Below are 25,412 nucleotides of genomic sequence, written 5' to 3'. Positions count from 1 at the left end.
GAGGGTTTAGCACTGTGTAGCTAGTTTAAATAGAAGCTTTCTACACAAATCCAAACTCTACATGGGATATACACTTCCGCATCCTACAAAAAACATTTCCATCCTTTTCTGATTTATGGCATGTTGTAACTAGTTCTACAGCAATCCTAGCATGCTATGATCAAACTAGTTTTTGCTAATTCTTTTCCAACAGCAAAATATTATACAACAGCAATTTAATGAGTGGTCTGTTATGTAAATCAATGGAATATAACATGTAAAAGAGTAGCTGGTGTTGGCAAAAGGAATGACTGTTAAAAACATCAACAACTGATATGAATGTTTCATACTCATGTGAAATATTTGTTTCATATTCCTTCACTCCCCTAGATCAAGACATTTACTAGGGTAATTATAAGTGTTAAGAGATAAGCCAAGTCACCAGTTTCAATTTATTTTTTTTAATTAGGCGTATTATATTAGACACTTGCCTGCAAAAGGCATTCTACTGGACACCCTTAAACAGATCAGCCAGGCTCAGCTGCAATGTTATATATGAAGGGAAAAGAGCAAGGGAGAGATGGTGGAAGCAGATTGCCTGGGAGATGGCTTACCTCAAAACAGCCTGGAAAGAAGCACATGTCAGGGCTTGGGACCAGGGTGGAGGGGTGATGTCAGTCTTCATAGCCCTAGGCTTAGCTGATGTGTATTCATTTTGAAATTTAGCAGTTGCTGTACCAATTCATGAAAAGTACAGTATGCCAAGTTCATACTTGACTCTTATGCATCAGTTTGCTCAGATGTGAGTCTCAATAGTGTTTTAAACAAACCTCAGACTTGCTGCTGGATACAGGAGTTATCTAAAAGCATATTACATTTGGCTGGCCCCAGGAAACCTACCACAAGAGGTGAGGTAAGCTCGAGAGTACTTGCTACAGGAACCTGCTCTGGTTTACATTAAAAACATGGAATGTTTTAATAAAACAATCAAGTAAACAACAGCTTGATGGACAGAAGAAGTTCAAGGGTCCCTATGCCTTTATCTAACTCTCTCTTCATTTTTGCAGTAGAATATTTATCAATGGAATGGACTCTGAACAAGATTACATAACACCTGTTTTTTGCCTAAACATTGCTCCAGTTGAGTCCATTTGTCGTTTTGTTCTCTTCATCCTGAAAGCTGCAACATCAAGATTTTAAGATGGCAGCCCCAAGGAGAATAAAACACAGGTTTCTTTAAATTTTTTAATGGTAAATATGGTTCCTACAGGGATTTTCATCAGAGCTCACAAAAGTCAGAAGATCTCAACAGCGTATCGTAAGATTAACAAAAGCAGAAGTAAATGCACCGATATATAGACAAGCGTATAGTGCAAAGTCATTATATGCAGAGATAGAAATCCAAAGACATGTCAGAAACACTGAATTTTATGCATAATTTAACAGTCTGGAGTCCTACACAGTTTGAACTGTAATAAAACTGGTTTTAAGGGGAAGGGAGCTTAACATCAACTTTGCTAAACAGAGTCTTGATGGAGAAAGCAAATCTTACTTGCAAATGCATCAAGTTTGGAGTATGTTTCCTACCAATAAAGATAATGGTAACATCCATTAATGGAGCTGACACATTTCTCTGAAGTTATAAGCAAAATGTTTCATGTCAGAGATATGACTTGTTTGCAAAAGCCTTGATTTTTTAAAAAAGTTTAAGTGACCTGTAGAAATATAATACAGTGAAAGGCTACCAAAAACTGAAAGAAAAACATTTTGTTTTAATTCAGGTAGAATTTTACTTATTGAAAACTTTTATTTTTCATTTTACTCAAAACCCTCCAAAAATACTTGTTCTCTCTGACTTTAACCCAAGTATTTTCTTGAACTTTTTTCTCTATTATTTACCAAGTTTTATATGTAAAGATTTTGATTTATGTATTTCAACTGTGTACTATATTGTACATGACAAAATTTACAAGAGACATAGTACCTCATTGTTAAACCGATGGACAAGCTGACATACAGCCAGGATTTTTCTCACACCATGTTTCAGGCAGCAGCTGGATCAGAAAACTCACCTGTTTTTCCCCACCATGTATATAATCTGGTTCAATAACAGGGATTTTACAGCATAATAAACCCCTTTGCTTCAGATATATTATCTTTTTTCTTCTTTTATAACACAATTGTTGGACTACAAAAAACTATTTGCAGGCAGAAGCTGAATTAGGTAAATAGTTTCTGCCCTCTACACGTATTTCCTTTGCTTTTGTACATAGCAGTTGTAGATGTCAAACACTTAGAACAAATCTCCATATTTTTTAGTAAAATGTATCAATTTCCACCTTCTGAAAGAAGGTTTGGTTTTTTCATTTAATAAAGTCATAATATTAACAACAGTAAACCAATTTTGTTTCAAGGTCAGCTGTTTGCCTCTGCATGACCTTAAAGGCAGCAGTCAATCATTTGCACTGCCATTGACATGAGCTTAGAATTTAGAGGATAGATGGTAATGTCTCAGCCAGGAAAACTTCTTGTCTTCCATTAAGTAGAGCAGTAGTACTGCATACTGCATAACAAGCTGGGAAGGTGAGGGCTTTTTTTCCTCTATTCTCTGTTGTTGCCATCCCTCCTTCTGGTCATATCTTTGTTCATACCCAGCTTTTCCAAGATAGGCAGGTGCGGCCGTTGGGGAAAAATCTTCTGCATTTCATGGGAAAACATGAGAATTTATGCTGTCATGTTAAATAGCACACATTCTTAAGAAAAGGCAAGACGAAGATTAATTTAACTGTGTTACTGAGATGTAACTTAATGGGACACATGCAAAGTGTTATTTTAAAACAAGATACATCAAATTCCAAAACTGTGAGTACATATGTTTGCCACTTCATATGCTGGTATGGCATTCTTGAGGACAACCAACGTATCATTTAAAACCATTTTTTTTTTCCTGAGAGTATTTGGTATATATTTCTGTGCTGCACATATATTCCTGCGCATAAGCAGTCTCTTCTACTGGGACAAAAAAACCATGCTGCCAAAACCAGTCAGCAACAGTCAAAGAAAATAACAAAGAAAAAAAAAAAAGATACAGGATTGTTTTTGCCTTGAAAATAATAGCAAGTGTAAAAAGAAGAGTAATCACACTTAGAGATGCAAACATTCTTCTCTGTGGCTGAGTCGATGGGGTGCTTGCCATCAGAAAACAGAAATGAAATCTTTGTGTGTCAGTTGTTTTTTCATAGGCAGAGGGAATAATCTGCAATTGTTCTGCAGCAGTGACAGTCTGTGGGGCCACGGGGTCCTACACAGCACAGCACTGCCAGGGAGGAAGGCAAAGCCTGCTGTCATGTCTTTGGTGTTTCAGAGTAATGCAGGAAACTGAATAACAAACTGGGGGCTTCAGGACATTTTTCTCTCTTGCTGTCATCCATCCTCCTGGTTATATCTTTGTTCATACCCAGATAACTCCAAAAACAAGGGAAAAGTAAAAAAACCCCAAACCCCACTTATCCAATCTATGCTTGCATTCAACATGTTATAAAACTCTGCTATCCACGGCTCAGTATCTGATTGAGCTTGTGCTTCAGATGGTGCCTCCTATTGTTTCAGATATCTTACTCCAAAAGGGGCTTAATTGCTTCTTCTGTTTATTTGAACAAAAAGTAGCATCCCATCTGCATACCAGATGCAACAGGACCGAACCCAACTTTTCAACAGTGTTTTAAATGAAGTGCTTGTTTGCTGGTAGCTGACAGCCTGTAGCAGCAGACTCAAATTCTGGGAAGATAAATGAAATAACTCAATTGCCCCTCACCAATTACCCTCTGCAAAAGGGCACACAAAAGGGAGAACAACTAGCCAAATCCATCCTTAAACTGCATGCAAATTCAAGATCTAATTAAGTGCATCAGTTTCCTGGTGTGGGTGTTTCCTTTGTGTTCTTAGCTTGATTCTAAGCTAAACAGCATTTCTCAATAGTCATTGCAACTCCATTGGTTTGCTTTTGCAGTAAATCATCTTGGAATAACTATTCTTATGAAAGTTGTCTGTCTTTTCCTCTATATTTGTGTGCATATACCGCATCATTACATAGACTGGCCAGTCATTTGGGAGTGAATCTGAATAGAAGAAAATATCTCCCTCCTGCAGCTTGATCACAAGGAAGCATGCATTTTGTGTGTCAATTTATAATCAAAATCAAATCCATTAGAGAAATGTACCTAGTCACCTTGGCAAATGAGGCTTTTCCCTGTGAAAAATTCAAATCTAAAAACAGGATTCTAGTGGAGCAACTGACTCTTATCTAGCAGACAAAATCCAGAACTTTCCAGATAAAAATTATAATATACCCCAAGAGATTATGATGTCATTTTCAATCATAGATGGTGATTTTCCAAGGAAAGTTTCATCTTAATGCTTTCTGTTTGGGGTTTCATGACTCTTACAGCTCAAACTACAAGGTTACTTGCTATAAAACTGAACTTGCAGTATATACTCAGAAACATGTGTGTAGGGGGTGTTCCATGAATGTAGTCACACTGATGGCTATAAATAAATAAGAGCATAAGGAGCTGACCTGCTCTTCCAAAACAAGAAGAAAACACCACCCTAACTGTCCCAATAGATAGACTTGTGTATCATTTAGAATACTATTTCAGGACTCAATTACAACAAATAACATCAGTAAATGTTTTGTTAAGCAATTTCTGTTTTAATAAGCTAAGCAGACCAGCCTCTTCTAAGAGGCATGAAAGTCAAGGTTTGTCCACAAAAAAGAATTCAAAAGAAAAGGAAATACAAATAAAACATCTCAAACGCTCATGACAACTACAGTAAGCCAAAATCATGTTAGTCCTGCCACATGGATAAAATCTACCATAGTCCTACATTAGTGCTGCTACGTAGACTCCACAGGTTTTGCACATACCTCCTAAATGCAAGTCCTGCTACTCAGGTGACAGGAATGCTGTTGATCAAATGTAATTCTCTAATTAGAAAATGGAGAAGAGACCACTTTTTGAGGAAGAATTCTGCTCCATTTAGGGACACTTTGCAAACAGCTCTACTTTCTATAATATTCCACCTTTTTTATATTTCTAACATTTCTGGTTACAATCCCCTTGCAAATAGCAATTCCTCAAACCAAGAAGGCTGGAGTTCTTTAGACAGAAGCTGTAGTAAGAACAGAGTCTATTTTACTCCGTGACTTTTGATTTAAATTGATTTCCTAAAAATGGTTTAACTCCTGTAATGCTGGATCAATTAGCCTTAAGGATGACAGGATTCCTCAGCTTAGCATGAAATTCTGCTGCTGGAGATGCTGCACGCTTTCTGACAGAGCTCCTTCACCATGAAAATATCAGATTATTTTGATTGTGGTGAGAAAGAAGGAAAAGAAGGTGCTATTAACAATAACCTTTCAATTCCTTACAGAAAGAGCAGGAGAGAGGAAAGTCAAAGGAAGATGTACACAACTCAATTTTGGGGCAGAAGATGCTCACAGGTCTCCATCTCCCGACTCCTTTATAATCACAGGAAAGAGATCTATTCTTGAAGTTGCTCCAGAATCCACAGCCACACCCAAGGTACAGTCACTTTAGCTCATGTTATATGCCTGCATTTCAAGGCTGCAAATATCCACAGCACTGTCCCTGGAGTTTAAGCCCAGAATCTTCAGCCCTGCTTTCCCAGGCACTGAACAGCATTGTGGTATTTGCTATTCTTACCGCACAAAAGAAAATAAGGATAGGTAGGAATTTCTCAGCCCAGCAAGAAGTCAGCTTCCTGCCTACATTTTAATTACTTCAGGGTTGATGCTTTCAAGTAACAGAGACCCAGGAAAATTATGTTGCCTGAAATACTCTCTGAAACTTGGTTTTGGGACAGTATCTTTATCACCTTTACAAAATGTGATACCCAATTGCAAAAATGTGGACTTGCTTATTGCCACAGCACACATCAGAGTTTTTGTTTCAATTTTATTGAAGCAAATTCCCTCCACTCTCATCCTGCAGGATACTAAAAACAGCAGAAAGGTAGGATATTCAGTCTAGCAGTGACTCTTACTCACTGAAGCCAGACACATACTCTTAAAGAAGTGCTCACAGTGATGGGAAAAGGCTATGTGAGAAGGACCTAATCATTGCTTCTGGACATGACATTCTTTCTCCTCTTCCCACTCCAATTAAGACTCCTTTCCAAACAGCAGGTGCTCAGGCCCCTTTCTGGTTTTAAAATGTGAATGTTTCCAAGGCCACAAAGGTACAAAATATTTGGAAAAGGAGGCAAATAGAGATTAGATTTACACCTGTATGTAAATTAAGGAACAGGCTTGCAACATGAAGCAACATCTGCTGGGTGAGCTATTTATTTTTGCTGTGTAACAACATTAGATCTGTCCATACAAGCACAGAACCTCTCTCGCCACTATGATCAGATTGCACTGTGGTTGTACCCAAGCTAGAAAAACAATTGCTAATTAAATTAAAGAGAACACGTGGCATCAGAGTAATGTGGTGCACTCATTCATCACTCAGACTCTGGACAAAGGTGCTCCAAACTGTTATAAAACTTGTTGCAAACCAGTGATTAACTCCTATATCAGGACCTTGGGAGATGTTTTCTGAATACCTGATCCTGAGGCAGCAGCAATCATCTGTTGGTGCTTCAAATCCTGTCCTGAGTCCTCCTTGGAAGGTCTATTAAAAATTTATTTCTAAAATAGAGAGTACTTCATTACTATTTCCTTTTTGTTGTTGTTTAAAAAAACCGTAAATCTAGATGCAGCAGTACAGGTTACTGCTTTGTTCGCCTGCAGTGTTCACCAGGGCTCTGCAAGTTTCATCAGCTGTTTTGAATAGTTACATTTCGCTATCTGATTGCATGTTCTGAGTATGTAATGGCTGCAAAATAATTTTTCACTGCAATACTAGATTCATCAAGAACTCAGTCACCAGCTAGATGGGATGTCTTATGCTCATAGAGAAGAAAACACAGATTTGCAATTTCATTTAGGAAGTGTTAACAGAGAAACTACAAAAAAATAGTGACCCCTATGCTAGGAGTAATTAGTGAAAAAATACCAGGGACATGGAAGACGTTCCATTTCCATATGACTTTATCACCTTGCAAATCTCATTTTGCAGTGCCAGGACAGAGGGAGCTCGTAGCTTGCTTTTATACAGCAGCTCCAATACTTCCTTGTTAAGGTTCCATCATTTTGAATACAATTATAGAAGAAGAGAAACAGACCTAGCAGCTCTACTAATTCTTCTCCCCTTTCTCTGAGCTCAGAAGTAATTTGCCTTTTATTTGCCTTTGCCCCCTTGATGTTGACCTCAAAGACAACCCCCACAAACCTTCACAGGGAAAAAAGAACAAGAATGGTTTTTTTTCCTTTAACTGATACTCTGTTTCAGATACAAGTGCCCCAAACATGGCATCTGAATTAGAATAAAATTATATCATCGCAAATGATAGCTACATACTTACTGTTACTGTTAATAATAAAAATTAGCAAGCTCTTCTGAAGATAAAAGGTAAATAGATGTGGAATCAGGAAAAGTAAAGACTTCACCCAGTATCTTGAACATATTTACAAAATCTAACAGGGTGTAGCTAAATAATCGCAAAATATATTATACTTACACAATTACAATAAAAATACAACCACCAGATATGATTTTAAAAGTAAAAAATAGAACATGATAATAAAATATTGGTATTTGAATTGTGAGCCATTGATGGACACAATAATATTGATTAAAAAATAGTTCATTTCTCAACCATCTAGTCAATTCTGAAGAAAGCTCCAATCCACAGCCACATATTTGGGTTACTAACAGGACTTTCTAAAATGTGTGTAGGTGCCAAAGATTAAATAAACTTCTCTGTGTGTAAATATTTTAAAATTTCAGGTTATGTTATTACACCTTTTTTTACCACCCAAAATAATTATACTAATTTACAGAAGAACTTTTAAATCCAACTGAATAAACATATGTGCAATGTACCATTAAAGTACACTCCATCACATAATAGCATAATGCAGTTTTTGAAATGGATCTGTAGAAAGGATTCATTAAGATAAAGTCCCAGCATTCCACCTGAGGCCAATAAAAATTCTGTGCAAACCTCTTCAAATTAAATTTTCTTCTTGAACATATCCTGTCTAATTATGTTTAGTATTATCCTCCTTTAGGAATTCTGATTCATCAGTGCTATTAAGGGAGGGAAAAGGAAAACCAGATGCTGTGGACCGGATACCCAGCTGGTAAGAAATCACTATAGTTTCACAGAAGCCAGAAGAGCTACAGTGATTTATATCAGCTATGGGTTTGGTATATACATAGGAACACACATATGGACGGATGTACAGAGAATTATATTTATATCTGAAGTTACACCAGCAGAAAGTCTGTGGAGTTGCACCACCAGAGAATTTGACCCAGCAGCTCTAATAAGCTGAAGTTTATAAAAGAGCCACAGCTGTGTTGAGATTTCTTGTCTTTCACTCTCTAGAACTGAAAATAAATGTAAGAAACAGAAGCGCTCTAATTAGACATTTGGCTTTAAAAATCAGGAAGATAGCCAGCTAATGTCTAAGCACTTTTTTGTTCTGGGGAGTTAGACTAACAAAGATATCATAATTACAATCATACTACATACAGATGAAGTGCACAGAATATACTGGTAAACCAAGTTGAGGGATTGAATTAGATTCCAGCTAAGTTGTTTCAGTTTTAGTCTTTAATGAATACAATTTTTGTTGTTCTTGCAGTCCATACGGCAAGCACAAATTTAGAGTATCTAACCAAGCTGCAACCTGAAAAAACAAAATTTTTGGGTAGCACCTGTGTTCTTCTATTCCACTGATACTACTTCTGTGTTATCACCCATCCACAGCCCCAGACCTTCCTGTGCCATGGACCAAAAACGTGCTGTTTGGGACACTTGATGCCTGCCTCAGTTTCCATGAGCCACACAAGTCATCCTGCAACCTCTTGCTATGCCTTGGGCTTTCCTCACCCTGCCATCTGCACCCCAAACACCTCTGCACCCCACTGCTCCTCCCCATTTGTGAGACCCTTCTGACTTAAAAGCTAAAAGAGAAGAGGAAAGAGAAGTGCCCGCTCTTTTGCCTTTACCAAATAATGTTATATGTGAAGGTCTAGCGTATGATCTACTCTACACCATCTCTTCCCAGCACCTGCTCGGTGTTCAAAGAGGGCTTCATCCCTCCCAAGACTTTTAATCTGGGCCTCCAGTCAGCCTTTGAAAGCTGACCAGATAATCTTCAAGGAGTAATGCTTGGGTATCATAGCCTGAGCTCTACTCTGTTAGATGAAGGCCACCTTAAAAGAAAACTGAGTCGCAACAAGGTTGTTTCCTCTTTCAGTTTTCCAATATTTTATCCATCAGCCCAGTGAGCACAGCACAGATGTGGGAGACAGCAAACCCAGGTTGCATTTCCATTCCACAGAGGGAAAGCAATTAGCTGTCCCACTGCTGGCAACTGTGTGGTGCCTCTGTGCTCCTGACTGTGAGACAAGCATTGCACAAAGCCTCTCGAGGCTTGCTATTGAGGAAGGAAACAGCCCCAAGCCAGCACAACCATTTTACTAGGAGGCACATGGCTGCACTTCCATTCCTCTGTCAGGGACTGTTTTCCTTACAGGAATCAAGCCTTGAGTGAAAGAGCTAATTAAGCCTCAGGACAAGGACCCCAGGCTGTTCAAATCTTCCACACTTAGAAGCACATAACAGCAGGAAGAGAGAGACTCTATTTCACTGAAATTTTTATCCAAATAATTAGGCCATTTACTACCAGATATACAGATTTGACCTCCTGCTGCACAGGTGCCAAATCTCCAGTTCCCATGTTCTGGACATGTGCTCTAAATACTGTTTTTTCAGATAGGCAAAGGCAGCAGTACCAGCTCCTTTACAACAGGGTTTGAAAACAAGACAGATAGATGCCAAGACTCTGACTGAGAGCTCACTACAGTGGAAGCATCCAGAAAACATTCATTAGACTGAACTGGTTTCACAAAACAGCCCATTTTGTGGACTCCTACAGTGCTTAACCCTGAATATTTATGCCTACCAAAAGCAGGCCACTTCTGTGGTTACTCAAAATGTAACATACCTCAAATCTCTGTTGACACAAACTTCCTCCTGATCTAAGTCATCATAGAGTTAAATGGCAGCTGAGAAAACTTTGAGGCTTCAAGTTCAAATGCCTTACCCCTCCCTCACTCCAGCTGTTTTCAGATCTAATGCTGCACCTTCACATGTACTATTATTTTCTAGGTGTATCTCACATGTGCAGTAGAAATTTGAACCTATAAATGACTTCACATTCAGATCCAAATTCTCCTCAAAAGCTTCTAATTGCTCTGCAGATAGCTTTTAACCTCCAATGTACTTAAAATTATTATTATGAAAGTAAAAATAATTTGAAAAGAAAGGCCCAGAGCAAATAGTGCTCACTTTCCAAGAAACATAATTTTACTTGGAGGTAGGAATTGGAATGATTTGATTAGTGCATTAAAACATAACTATAATTCTTCTCCTTGGCTCTGAGATACTCCCATAGCTACTACTAAAGCTTGATCGTCAGCTCACAGTCAGCATCTTTATATATCTCATAGGAGTTACTCTAGAAGGATAATTTATACTCCCTTTCTGGTGGCAAAAGCATTTGTTTGCATGGTGGGATGTGTCATTTGGTATTTGAGTCCACTACACAAATATTCGAGAAATATATGTCTCCAAATACAGGTGCAATTTACTGTAGTAATGTCTACAGGGAAGATGCATTAATGCCTTGTTCCATACCATACCATAAATTACATTGATTGAGGTACAAAAACATATTACATCTCTTTAGTAGTTCATTCATCCTTAAAATAAGTCCATCCACAACTATGTCCCAGGATCATGCTGAAAACACAGCACGTCTCTGAAGGATAACAGCAGCAGTCTTAATGGACATTAAAGTGGAGATGTTTCTGGGGTATTTTGGAGGAAGACAATATTGCCCTGCCTTCAAAGGGAAAGCATGCAGCAGGAGCTCCAGAGAATCGAATGCAAATGCTTAGGACCAAAAGCAATTCTGCCACCTCTTAGTTTTCCTTCACCCTCACATTTCCTCACCAGACTGGAAAACTCTTTCCTACTGGACCTGTCCTTTTCTCTAGCACCCTGGAGTGATTAACTTTGATCAGTTAAAAGTTTTTGGATCAGTTGGTCTTTTCTCATCCTTGTCCACATAGCCATGGGACTCCTGAAATGGGACACCCATGGCGGGACCCGTGCAATTGATGCCTCACATGCCCCTAGCAGAGAAGATTTCATTTAAGAGTTTTTTCCAGAACAGCTTGTACAACAAATAGCTTTTAGCATATACAATTTGCAAAGTTGCCAGTTTTTCATGAATAGAGCTATTTGTAGTCTAGTCATATCATAAAATCTTGTTAAAAAGAAACAACACAAAGAGACTGCTCACTTTTCAGTTATGGCGCTTTTGAATTAATTTGAATCCAGATTGCCTCATGAGTATTGTTTGTTCCAATATGAAACAGTTTATGGTGATAAATTGCAGCAGCATCACTTGAGAGCTGCCTGGTACAGTGTAGTGCAGCAGAAGTTGAGTCAGCTTTCATACTGAGTATATACTGGAGCTACAGCGCATCCAGGTTTTGTGGTTTGGAGGAAACTTAACCGGGAAAGTCAGCAAAGCCAGAGTATTTTGTGGCATGTGCAGGTATTGGGCAAGGGATTGTAGGGGCATAACCAACCAAAGAAAGTAGTGACAATCTAGTAACCTACCTCCATTTGAGCCCTCCTGTCCCCCTCAGCCAGGCATTGACTCAAAACTCAGAAGTAACTTCTTCAGAGACTGACATTGGGCTGTTTTAGCCATACTTTCAGTACTAAGCCATTTAATGCATATGAATTTTTCATCTAGGTCTAAATTTACTATTACAGCAGATGTTAGAGTCAAATCTCATTAGTTAAGATTTCAGTAATCTGCAGAGTAATGACAAAACATTTCTGCATCCTCTCAATTATAACCTTAATTAAGACTAAGCAGGCTATGTTGTGTAACATATCGCCCTGTGAATGCATGCTCTCATGGAAACCACCACGGGCCTGATTCAGAGAGGGAGCAAACATTTGTCCTTCCCACCAAAATCATCAGGGATTCGAGAAGTCAGTACTCCTCCATTGGACCAATTCCTTTCTACTGTGAGATTCAGCATCTTAAAGATTTTCTGTAGCCACTGAGAGGAAGAGACAGCAGTTCCCTAACTCAGCCAAACATACGGGTATCTATAGCCTTATGACAAGTATTTAAGGTTTTGCCTAGTGCTGCTAGACCCCGTCATAGGGCAGAGGAGTCGCAGCTGCTACTTCACACTTAAAATATTTTTTCACATTTAATGATATTAATGAATTTGATGAGGCAGTATGCCAAATTAATCTCTAGTGCCCTTCCATCACATGCAACTGAGTTAAACAGGGATTAATTGAGGCCCATGCAATTACCTCTTAATTAACCCTGAAAGGTTGGGATTAACCCTGCTGTTTGGGGTTAGATAGGAATGTGTTTGTCATGGGAACTCCTATCACGAAGTTAACAACATTAACCAAAATGTCTGCGCCAAAACACGTTTGGGGAATGAAGCAGATTGCTCTTGCTCTCCTGCCCTCAGCATTTTGCAGGATTCTGGGGGCTGCTCCCACTAGAAGGAAAAATCAAGGGTGCAACCAGTTCCTCCGAACTCATCTATTAACATAAAGCCCTGCAGGAGGGCAGACAGCAGGAAATAGTCCCTTTCCTTCCACTTCCAAGCATCTATTCAAACGTTGTCCTACTCAGAACCTTGCTGTAGGCTTTTCTTAAAAATTGTAAAAATGTTTTACTCCTGGGCTTGGTTTCCTAGCTGCATTTTCTCTCTGTTATTTTGGGCATGTCCACATTGCAGTCTGGGGTGGTAAGCAGAAGTTCTGGAATTTGCAAGGACACTGAGCAGAAGTAGCATTCAGCAGACCCTTGCCTACACTTCCACTTGCCTGCAGAAGTTACTGTTTGCAAAGATCAAACGGATCAACTGCTGCCATGCAATTTAATCTTGGAGATCTTCAGGGACTCCAACACACATGCAGTTTTCTACTACTCCTATGTCCTCTTACATACATAGTGATAACGAATTGTTCCTTCACCCATTTGATGTGTGTTCAGGGACTCAAGAAACAGCCTTCAACCTTACAAGGCCATTCCTGTGTTACACACAGATCTTCAAGTACTGTCCTTCTCTTGGGCTGCTGGTAATGAAACTGGAAGATATTTGTCCATCATTTGATCTGAATGAAAAGAGCAGTTGTGGCAAGGATTTTCAATAAAGCAACAGGACCAGCCAGTGCCCAGGACCCTGTGCATAGATTGCCACAGGATGCTGTATATGTCATTCCTACATGTTTCATACTAATTATGACTACAGTAGCGGTTTGAAAACAACATTTAATGAAACAGAAGTTTAAACCAAGACTGCTGTAGTAAACAAGTACGTATCATGGCTGTCCTGCAGTTGGCGCTGTAAGGCTCTGCAAATGAAACACCCTATATTTTGTCCATGTGAAGAAGAAACAAAGAAATGGAACCTCTCACCCTCATCTTTTGTGGAGATATCATCTTTTGACTTGCAACTTGAAACAAGTAGAAAAGCAGACTCTGGAGCTTAAATGCATCTTCTTAGTGATCCAAGACTGAAAAGTCAAAAACAAATGAGCACTCTTACAAGAGGTTACCCAGCAATCAGCTCTTTAACCAAACACTACTACTCCCTTTCAAACCATCAAGCCAAACTAAAATAATCTGGTTTATTTGTGTGAGAATACCCAGCGTGACCTCTGGCATTTCTTTAATGTGGAGCCAGAAGACCATGACTCTCTGACAAAGAACTGCTGGTTTGCACTTTTCTTGAAATTGTGAAGATACCCAGGAAAATGAAATTTGTGCTAAATTATGTTAAAACAGGCCAAGAAAAATCTTGATAAGGATTTGACTCAACAGACAAGGGGAAGGAAGTGGGAGACAAACCAGTCCTTTTAGGCTGCCCTGTCTCTGTTTCACCTTATAAAGTTACAGCAATATCAACTTAACATATTCCCATCTTTTCTCAGGACGAAGACAAGTAGCTACAACGTGCCTGTTATTAAATTACAACACTCAACACGCAGCAGCACAGTTTAATGCAAAGGTTGCTAGAGTGTCCTGCAACAGTTGGTAGAATTGCTCAATTCAGAGTTCTTGATGACCCAAATTCAACACTAATTTAAGAGTAACAATCTGAACTCTCATTGCCAAATATATTAACACCTATAGAAAATGAGCACAACTTGACAAAATGCTTTAGTGCAGCTGAACTGTTATCAGCATGTAAAGGATATCAAGAATATATTATCATGTTGACTCTGGGTCCTGCCAGGCTCATTTCAGACTTCAATGGAAATAGTTTTGCAGCATACAAAGGTACTGCAATATGATTAAAATGCACTACACATCTCACTGTCTTAGAGATTGATGCGTACATGAAGTCTGAAATATGCTAAGGAGGTTTTTCCTCAGCAATTTTAATCATCCATAGTAACTACCGATACTTGGTAATTCCAAACCATACTGGCAAACATTTAAAAAAACCCTTCAGCTATAATGAATTCAAAGCATCATACAGAAAAATAAAAAGTGTATTTTGCATTTGCTTGCAGAAGCAACTTATAAACCATATCCACATGAGCAGTAAATAAATATCCTCTTTCGCCAACACAAATTTTGTACCTTCCACCCACAATTCAATTGGCGGAATTTTTGCTGACAAAACCAGTGAAAACTATACTCCCACGAGCAGCGAGTTTAAAATTTTCAGTGTCTTTTTACTACAGTGTTTTACTGGCTGCAGTGTCTTATACTGCAAAAGCATTGATAATAAAGCTGTTATATTTTCTATTGTAGACTTAGAAACAACATGAAAAAAGCAATGGGTTTTTCCCCTGAAAATGGGAGGGTTGGGGGGACAATAGACATATATACATATACACAGAGACAAGATTCATATCCTTCATTCAGTGCTCTTGAAATAGTTTATTAGGTTTGCTAATGCTGTTTAGGTGCTAATATATAATTAAAAAAAAAAAAAGCCACCAAACAGCTTATCCTGGCAAACATGAATTATACAGACCACAGGTTAAACACCTTTGCACTCTTCCTAGCCTTCCTTTGGCAATAAAAAGTCTCAGACATTTCTAAGCCCTCAACTTAGATCTGCACATCTCTGCTACTGCATTCACTCCTCCTGGCAAAAGATACCGAAGAAAAATGAAACACTAAAAAAAAAAAAAGGCAAATAAATAATGACTATACATAATTTCCTGTAGTCACACCTACTCATTTTTCCCCATGAATCCCATTTTTAAGACAGTTCCACAAAGGAGCTGGTGAGGAAGGCAGGTTTTAGCCATAGAACTTGTCAGCTTCCTTCACTGTTGAATGGACACGCAGGGACTCTCTTACTCAAGAAACAGGGAAAGCTTTAAAATAATGCAGAGAATTTGCCTCCTAGAATTACCAGGTTATGCTGGAAGGTGAGGAAGACTTGATCAGGAACACCTAAATGCTGCTTACAGTATTGTAATTGAAGCAAGGGAGGAAAAAAAAAAAACAAACCCAGAAAAAGAACCCCAAGCAATTAAATAGGAACTGTTGAGCCATATCAGTCCATCAGTGTACCTGGCTTGGTGAACCACCTTTCCCAGGTTGTATTGGTCAAGAAGAGTGTTCTGTCAGAGAGAAAATAACAGATGCTTACAGGGTTAAAGAAGTGATATTGATATATAGCCAAATACAAAATAGCTGCTTTGAGGCTAGAGTTATGCGGTCTTATAAAATTGAAAGAATTAGACTGGAAAGGTATATTAGAGTGAAAAAAAATCCACTACAAACCAAAATCAGGTTTCAAAAAATTTTCTCTCCGTTAAGCCAGCTCTTTCTATTGTGCTGTTACCCTATTAACCATTCAACAAACACTATTGATTGAGTAGCAGTGTCTAGAGCAGAAATATGAACACAGAATTTCATACTGAGTAATGGACTATCCTGCATAGGTAGATGTAATGGTCACAGCACCAGTCAAGTCAGGGGCCTTGAGACCAACCTTTCACTGCCCTCCACCAGTCTAAGAAGAGACAGAGACAAGAAATGCTTAGGCTCCACGTGGTACTTCCCAGCACAAGCGTTAGAGAGACACAGCCTTGTATGAAAAGCTGACTGTTTTGTTCCCTGCAAGCTCCGGGGATGGTGCATTTACAATTACTTTCTTCTAAACTGTTCTCGGCTCTAAGGCATCCTTGAATTTTTAGTTACTCTGCCATCCTGTTCACCCACAATACCCACATAATTAGCAGCAGCCAAATTACCATCATTCTGTAACATGGACAGTCAATAAAAGTTGTATACAATACTAACACATCAAAGAGGAAGAAATTCAGACTAAATGGGTATGGGGAGAAGGGGGAAGGGAGAAGCTAGCAGCTCTGAGATAAGAAATAAATTTAGTCATGTAAATCCCATAGTCATTTATTAAGCTTCTCATTTGAGTCCTGTGGCAAAAGCATATAGCCAACATCACTCAAATTAAAATGCACAAATTATATGACTCTGAAATAATAAAAATAATAAAGCAAGAGGCATAAACTGCCATATCCAGGGGCTTTGGATTAAATTTTATTGTAATTGCTACTAAGCACAACCCATTTGCAAAATGATTGAAAAATTCTTGTACTCAAACCTTTAGCAAACACATAGATCACAAGAGAAGAGAGTAGCTTTTAAACACCTTACCCTATACTTTCAGGCAAAAAATTGTGCAACAGAACTTCAAATGTTTTTTATGGTCCTTGCAACTCAGCTATCCAGCTTGAGGGTCCATCAGGAGAGCATCCAGCCATGCTCACCATCCTGAAACTTTCCCACCAGCTTGGCCACTACAGAAGGAAAACAAGGGGCCTAAAGCTGCACTGCTAAAAACTACAGTTTGAAAGCAAGTAGTGGTCCCAAGTACATTTCAAGCTACTTGGTCATCTCACTGCATGTTGGGTAACCTTGGGGAACACCTACTTGGTTGACATACACGTCCAAGAAGACACAGGCAAAGAAATCACTTTGCCTTCTCACCCTGAATGAGTCTCACTGTTAGGACAGTGAGCTGCTTAGTCCTGGTCTGGACTAAGGTAATTCACTGCATTCGGAGAGGCACAGCTCCATGCTTCAAGGATGCATGTAAATCAAAATGTAATCAAATTGATTAAAATAAAATATTTCTGTAAATCAAAATGAAATAAGTCAACGGTACCTACACAAGTGAGCAGTAGCTGAGAAGGGGCTGTCAGAAACACTGTTTCTGAATTCAGACAGCTCAAGCTAGGAATGCTTCTTCAGAGAAAACATCACATAGGAAAGCACATGTATAATCAAACAGTTAAAAAAATCCTCTGCTTCTGCACTTGGTCAAGGCAACAGCAGATTTCCCTGTGCCAGCCCAAGCTTACTTGCTATATCCAGGAGACAGAAAGCAAGTCTGACTTCAGCTTTGCCAGTTAATGAATTACTGCATTTTTGCTGTTTTCCTTTGGTGTCTGCTAACAAAGTTGGAACAAGTGCCCCAGCTTCACAGTCACATGCTGTGGAGCCATGTAAAATCATGGCAAAATCTGATCCTCACATAAAAGCGGGCTGTACTAATTGAATCAAAAGAAACAAAAACTGAGGAAAACAAAGTCCTGTGTGATAAATGTTGGTCCTTTGATCCTTTCCATTACTGTCTAAGAATATCCTCACAAGCCTACTGGGTCTATCAAGTATAAGTGGAAAAGATTGGCTGTGCATGCATTTAATGCCTCTCGAGCTGCTGTGTGCTAGTGGTAACTACATAGGAAATCACAGAAGAGAAACCAGAAGACAAAAAACGTATCAGACTTTTAGAGCTATGGAGGGACAAGGAGGGATAAACTACATTAAAAAATTTGCACCCCATAAATTAAAAAATGTATTTTTAATGTTGTATATGCAGCTTTTCATGGGTTTCAAAACACATGAAAAGTCATACAAATACCATCAGGTGCATGAAGGAAGCTGGAAGGGAGGCAAACATCACATTCCTTTGCAAATAGTTATCAGGGAACAGAGCAAAAGCCAACACAGACACTGACTGGACAAGGTACTATGATTTTTGAAGTGGGAAGGGAGGAGTTTGGATAGGTCATGGGTCATTCCTTTCTAAATTGAAAAACAGAGATGATGGGGAAAAGGCAGAACAATAGAGTAGCAGCTATTTTATTCTCACTGTTTGATTTTACCATATTAAAGTAGACCAGGCAAATAAGGACAGTCTAAAAACAATCAGGAACATTTCTTGACACTAAGCCCAGTTAGAACTGTCCCTCCCATAGCCCAGGGAGGAAAACAACCTGTTTACACTTGAAGTTATCCAATAGCCAAGCCCTTTGCTGTACTTGTAGCTCATCAACATCATACCACCTTTCTAATGTCCTTCACAATTAAACAGTGTAAACCCACCTCTTATTCCAGCATCTGCATGACAAACCACAGGCTGAAGAGCCTTCTTGCCCCCATGCTCTGGGCTGCTCCCCCTCTTCCCTCCTCCATCTGAGGCAGATCCTGTGCAGTCATTCAATTCCAGCCTTATCTATTCCCAATTACATATGGATTAAACTCAATGTAGCAGGTTTATTACATGTGCAAATCCACTGCTGTTTAATCTTGCCAGTGCTGTGTTTGGTTTTGATATATTCTGACTGGCTTACCTCTCAGCAGCTGGCTGAAGAATATTAAACACTTTGATGCACAGTTACTCACACGCACTTTCATGAGTGTTATTTATTTGTGCTGTGTGACTTCTATTAAATGCAAGTATTTCCAAATCACACAGCATGGACGAAACCACAGCAAGAAGGGGCTGCAAGGAAGGGGAGCAAAAATGTTTCAGAAATATGAGGTGATTCGGGCTTGCAGTGTTGGGAGACATCAGCCCAAAGAGATGTTAGACCATGGGAAACCAAGAAAACCTTCAGACTGTCACCTTTCAAGCTCTTTGCTCAAACACTACTGCAACCCTCAGCAATGCTACCCACTAACACCCAAGCAGTGATGCACTAACACAACAAAGCAGAACAATGACAGGAAAGATCCAAAGACTCTTTGTAACACTCTGTTATGCCATGAGGGTTGCAATCCCACATAATTAGCTACTGAGTGAAGAACACCTTGCTAACATCCTCTGACTGCCCACAATCAGCTGATGAACTGACTCTTCGTGCAATACACTCACAGCAGGGGTGAGGGCCAAAGTCTGTGCTTACACGCTGGATGAGACCTACCTCCCTTCTAGTTCCTGTAACTTTTGTCAGGTCACTATCAAATTCAACTGTTCATTGCTCTTCCCTTCTGCCAGAGGAGAGTCTCAAGTACTCCTTGGGAATTTCTGCTATGTGCAGAAAGGGGGTTCCCCTTCAAGCAGTCTCACCTCCACTGCAAAAGAGAAGTCATCATAAGATTCAACGTTATTTCCTCAGGCAAGGTTTTAAAATACATGATAAAATCTGATGCAAAAATTTGACCTTTCACCTTCCTCACCCTCATTTCCCTGCAAAGGAGTCCTTCTCTTGCTGGTGTCAGGCCCTGATTCTCCAAACAGATATTCTGCACATACCCTGTGACACATGCAGAGTGCTGCTGACATTGCTGGTTTCACCTAGAGGCACTGGGCATGCACTAAAACAAATACAAACAACAAAAGGAAGAGGCCACTGGGATAATACTAGCAAGATAAATTGAACATGCTTACTGAAAATTTTTCTTCTTTAAGGCAGCTAGGACATGCTAGTAGGTTTTTTTGACTTCACTTGTTTCTTATAGTTCTTGTGTCAGAACATTTATTTAAACATTGTTTTAATAGTTGAGGGTGGGGGAACAGCTGACCTTTATGCTTTCAAGAAATATACAGATTCCTGCTTCACTGTAAAACCTACAAAAATACTTTTGCTGGCCTTCAGCAGCTGCCTAAGGTGCTGTATGCATTCATTTCTTCACGTTTAACAGAGGGACATGCAGAAGTAAACACATTTATCTTTGTTTATAATTAGTCTGTAACCTTTTTGGGGCAGGGACTCCATTTTGCTCTGGGCTGGTCCATAACCAAGCAGAAGATGACTTTGGGGAACAGAAGGTGGATTTCGACAACAGATAAGTATAAATAATGAGGTAATTGAGAAAATAATAAACATAGATATTTCCTGGGAGAATATGTTTCACTGACTGATGAAACCACAAGGACAACCTCATGATAAAGTTGGTAAGTTTTCTGAAACTACCCATTCTTAGTTTGCTAAGGTTTCCCCAAAAACCGTTATGTACAGCTTCCCTGTGAGCTGGCTATCATTTGCAGATCCACCTATCCTCTCTGAGATGTCTCATATTCACTAACATCCTACTGAGAAATTTCTTCTTTCCTCAGTATCACAGAATATATATATATATATATATGTGTGTGTGTGTGTGTGTGTATAGGCTATATATACATACACACACATATATGAGGCATGTATAACCCTTCAGAATCTCAAATGGGTAATAGAACTGGAAAGGACCACCCAGTCACAACATTCAACTCTTCGCAACTACATAACAAACACTTTGCTCAGGAAAACCCACAAAGCATCCACACATGCCCTGACATAAAACAAGCTGGGCTCGGTTCAAAAACTCCAGAACTTCTGCCACCTTCCCAGTTCCAGGGCTCTGGCCTAGGGCACTGCGGTCACACAGTCAGCAGATCACTAAGCAAAAGCACTTTCCAACAGCAGCTCCATGTTCTCTCAGCAGAGTCCATCACCACACCATCAGCTTGCCTGCACTTCCACTTGTCTCTTTGCTCACTAAATCTCATTTAGGTAGTGGAGACAGTCTTTTATCTCTCTGGCTTCAGCTTCTGATGCTTTGTCCAAGTTCCCATCCCTGTTCAGAGAAGTCAGCTGGTGAATCCCTCAGCTCCTTTCCCTGGCCTCAGCCAGGAGGCAAAACACCTCTACCAGTCCCTCCACTAGCCCCGCCCCGCCCCACCCCGGCCCGCCCCCCGCCCCGCCGGCCCCCCCCCCCCCCCCATCAAGCTCTCCAGCTTCCTCTTCCTTCATTGCTTTCATATGCTGCCTACCCTCTTAATTTGACTCAGCTGGGAAGAGTTGAACTTTCCTCACCTGGTACTCCCAGGACCACATACATAATTCCACACACCAACACATTTTCTGCTAGGCTTGTGTGTTTACTGTTCCACAGTTTCACAGTCGGTGTCAGAACAGCAAGGGAGGGGCCTACATTCAGATGTCTGTGTACCAAATCAGACATACAAATGTTACAAGCCTATCTGGAAAAGATTATGACAAAAAAAGGCAGTGGTGGAGACTCATTATAACAGCACAAATTTACTTCTGTTTGCTATATGCATTCCAGCTTTTTTTCCTTTTTTTTTTTTTTTAACATTAATTTGTTCTATAATACTATACTTTCATTCATTGATTACCTACTTTTTCCATGTAAAACCCTTCATAACTCATTGGTCCAGGTTCACAACTGGCATTACTGCTCCTCAGCTTTCTGGAACTGTAACTGTGTACATAAACTGACTAACTGGTGATTCATCTCCCAAGGCTGTTTTTAAGATCATAAACAGGTGTCCTCATTGGACTGCTCAGAAACATATAATTTTTGTTGTAGCAAAGCCTAAACTCTCTCTTCTGAGATGTGGGTTTATTAATAACAGCAGGGAAGCAGGAAAGCAAAAGATTAGCTCAAATATTTCCAGCTTTTACCACTTATAAAGTTTCTTTCCTCAAGTTTTCTTGATCTAAGTGATTGTCCTTAGAAAGTTTCTCCTACCACACTTATAATCATGTGGATAATGAGTCCCCTGTACTAGCGTATGTACAGAACCTCCAAGTGCTTTCCCAGTATAATTGATATCTGCCAGCAGGATGGAAAGATCTATTATTATCTTTAAAGTAGAGTTTCTGTTTTTCCCAGAAACCTTGTATTATGAATTACTGAAGACAACCTGTTTATCTGAGAATGATCTGTGGAAGTGACTGACTCTTTAATTAAGATGCTGGAAGGAAGAGAAAATGATTCTCTGACCCACATTGGCCTTCTCTTTCTGAGGACGGTGTGAGTGAGACTATTCCAATAAAACCGTGAGGGCCAGGTGGCCTAGATGGGCTGTTGCACCCACGCTGTTTTCCCTTTGCTTTGGCATTAGCTAATGATACTTGGCCAAAAGCTGCTGCCTTCTGCACAGGAGAATCACCGTTCTGGTCATTGGGTCCACTATTTGTTAACCTACAGCAGGATTTGAGCCTGGCTAAGATATTCATCATTAGCAGATTTGCAGTATATTCACTGGGCCAATTTGCCTGTGTGTGTATAACAATTTTTTAAAAGCCCACACACAATGCAATTTTGGCTGCTGGAGAGAATTCCATAGTTTGGTGGGTTTTTTCTGAATTTTATTTTACTCATTCTCACATTTCTTATTAAAGATATCAGAAGTTCCAGAGGAGGTTTGAACAGTAAAAGAGCTTTGCAAACTAAGCTTCATTTCAACGTCAATCAGCCAAGGATGTAACCTGGCATAAGTATGAAATCTTGGCCCTAGAGGAATTCAGTGTGAGCTTTTAAGTGGATTTTTTCCATAGTATGTCATTTCACCTTGAATTCCCCAATACCCTATTACAAGTTTGTGACTGAAGAATCCATTGCATTTCCTTACCTTGTAGGTCTACATTGAGAGGTCTTTGCGTGGCATCCACACAAACAGCCAAAGACGGATCTGTTACAGAAGAGGGAAAATAAACCCCAAGATAATTCTTTCACTCTTAAGAAGGGAGAAAGTTGAATGAAAAAGAAAACACTTAAATCCACAGAGCACTAAAAGATGTCTGGAGATTTTAATTACTTTTGTAAAGAGATGCCTTGAAAATATGAAATGTTGATTTAGCATGAACCATTTTTAATTAAGAGGGGCTGATTTTCCTTATTATAGTCCCCCAATTTTAAATATTGAATATTACTAAAATACCCAAATAGACTAACTGAATATTTTCTGTGATATGGAAGATCAGATAATACTTTATGGTGTTTCAGTACAGTGGAGTGTTGAAATGTTACTGTGGCCTTTCTCTCAGCATGATTTCATTTGGTTTTGTTTGAAATTGATTTTGAATTGAAACAAGAACCTGAAGGTCTGATGTAACTTAAGCTGACCTTTGTTCCATCACACTGTTTTCTTCTTGTAATTCTGAAACAATTTTTCTCTGCTCTTTAATAACTCATTTGCATATATCTTCAATTCTCCATAGTACTTGTTTTGAAATACATATTGCAGGCTGACAGCACTAATAGCATAAATTTCAAGGTGAATTCTCCAGAACTATTCTGTTACAAAGATAAAGAAGGCATATGAACTTTTCCTTGTCTTTCCCTTAAAAATTCTAGTAATATTTGAATAGTTGCCCTCTTTGAACCATGGCTTTCATATTTAAGAAATTTCAGTTTATTTTGCACCAAGACTGGCACCCACTGTTCCGTGATGGGCCCTTGCCTTTGCACTATGATGGATTCTTACAGCCCTGTCAGAGGGAGGATGGTATCTCCTAAATTCAAGAATCCACCTTCAGGCCAGTGTTAATTGGCTAGCCTCTGTAGACAACCATTACAGAGAAATACTCTTCTCTGAATAGTAGTTCAGATAAGAAGCTTAACTTGAGGGAACAAAAATGTTTTTAAGGAGCCTTTCCCACTCAGTATTGATTATAACAGGAACACAAATCAATTAACCTCCCAACTAAGGCTTATAAATTGCATGCCTGTACCTGGCACATCCTCTCCACCTCCTGAAAAATATATAAATATATAAATATACTGTAGGGTTTGCAACTCAAATTAAGTTAGTCTTAAACAAGGTATTGTTGTATAAGCTGCATGAAAGCTGGATGATGCTTTAATGATAGCTCAGGTAGGTCAGCATCTATGAGGGAACATAAACAAATACTAAATCAAAAGCATTTATAGCCACAAAAAGTATACTCTTAAAACTACAACACTTGAAATTTTAGAGGCATTTTAATGTTTTCCACCTACAGCCAGAGCTGAGGAAATAACATCTTAGCAAAAATCTTAGCTGCAGAAGGTAGGAGACACCACAGCTCCATGGCCTGAAGAGATCTTGAAGGCAATGGTTATCACTGAACCAGTGGAAAACCAAGAGATGAAGGGCCTCATTCAAATCCAGTGCTCGGCTACATGGCATCTAATTTTAGTGTGTTCTTCAGCAAATTTCTTCATTTCGCATTAAAGAATGAGAGCAGAATCCACCACATAAAATATTATAAAATAGTTTCCCAGACTCTTCAAATTCCCCTTTATTCTTAGTTCTTTTTTGTTGTTGTTGTACTAATGTCACTTCTGTTGCAGGTGGTGAAAATGTCCCAGCCCTCAAACAGACTTGGGTGACATAGCATTTGGACCACACATACTTACTACAAATATGTAAAGTGATGATCACGTAGCAGCCTCCTGCCTTAAGTCTGGTCTTTGCCTTCAAAAGTGAGTTCAAGTTGCATCATTCTTAATCACCACCGTGATAAGCTGTGTCCAGGATCTTGATGGCCCTCTGATCCATGGCCTGATTTATCCTCTTCTAGCAGGGAACATTTCCAATGAAGAGGAGGAGTTGAGTCAGGCACTGATGTCTCTGCCCCCAATTTCAAATAAACCTCTAGTATTTAACCAGAACAAACGTTTAGAGACCTATAAGAAAAGAGGAACTTTTTCTTAAACACATGGCATAAGGGGAGCAAAATCATAAATCAACCAACCTGTTTTAAACAGCAACCCAATGTCTGTTATTCTGAACAGAAGAAGTTAAAGAAAAGGATTCATCAAACCACACACAGCTCTTACATAAGTGAATTCACATCAGGTCTGTGACTCTGAGCATAAACTACGGCTGGTCTAATATTGCAGAGATGATTAATTGAATAATGTATTCAGTCACAGCATCAAAATGTGTCAATATAGTAAATGGACAGTATTCAATCAGCTCCAGAAAACACCAGTTAAAATACTCTGGGAAATGAAAAACTCATTGCCAGAATGCTATTTAACAGAAAATTATTCACAGACAATTTCACTGGCCCCATACAGATGAATTCTTTCATGCTCAACTAGGAATTAGAGGAAAAAAAATATTGGACACTATAAAATTCTCTACTCCTTGGTAATCTAAATCATAAATTATATTCTA

General features: G+C 39.2%; 1 long non-coding RNA gene across 1 annotated transcript; it reads right to left on the bottom strand.

Annotated features, from left to right (window-relative positions):
* Positions 1 to 25,412, bottom strand: LOC121674678. Its single transcript, XR_006019774.1, has 4 exons — positions 24,647 to 25,412; positions 22,878 to 22,937; positions 13,655 to 13,752; positions 1 to 2,676 (listed from the first exon to the last, which is right to left on the bottom strand). It is a non-coding gene; the product is annotated as an uncharacterized LOC121674678 (long non-coding RNA).

Source organism: Corvus kubaryi, unplaced genomic scaffold, assembly GCF_017639235.1.
Source record: "Corvus kubaryi isolate FWS band 111438036 unplaced genomic scaffold, C.kubaryi_AGA036_p1.0 69, whole genome shotgun sequence".
In the NCBI taxonomy this organism is placed as follows: domain Eukaryota; kingdom Metazoa; phylum Chordata; class Aves; order Passeriformes; family Corvidae; genus Corvus; species Corvus kubaryi.
Note: the sequence above shows the minus strand (reverse complement) of the source record. Positions and strands in the feature narration are given on the sequence as shown.